We start from the raw sequence: 200 nt of genomic DNA, 5'->3' as shown, positions 1-200 counted from the left end.
CCAAAATAAGACATAATCAGAAGATTTATAACACTGCCGAGCTGAAGTATGTTGAGGATGATCTTCCCTGTTCCTCCAGTGACAACAGTTTTAGGAAAACCTTGCTCATTTTTCTGCTCCTTGAAAATCAACTGAGTGATAAGCTATCTTATCTCTTTCTTGAGATGATTATTAATAAAGGATTCACAGTAATTTTCATT

This window comes from Penaeus monodon, chromosome 27 (assembly GCF_015228065.2).
Source record: "Penaeus monodon isolate SGIC_2016 chromosome 27, NSTDA_Pmon_1, whole genome shotgun sequence".
NCBI classification, from domain to species: domain Eukaryota; kingdom Metazoa; phylum Arthropoda; class Malacostraca; order Decapoda; family Penaeidae; genus Penaeus; species Penaeus monodon.
Note: the sequence above shows the minus strand (reverse complement) of the source record.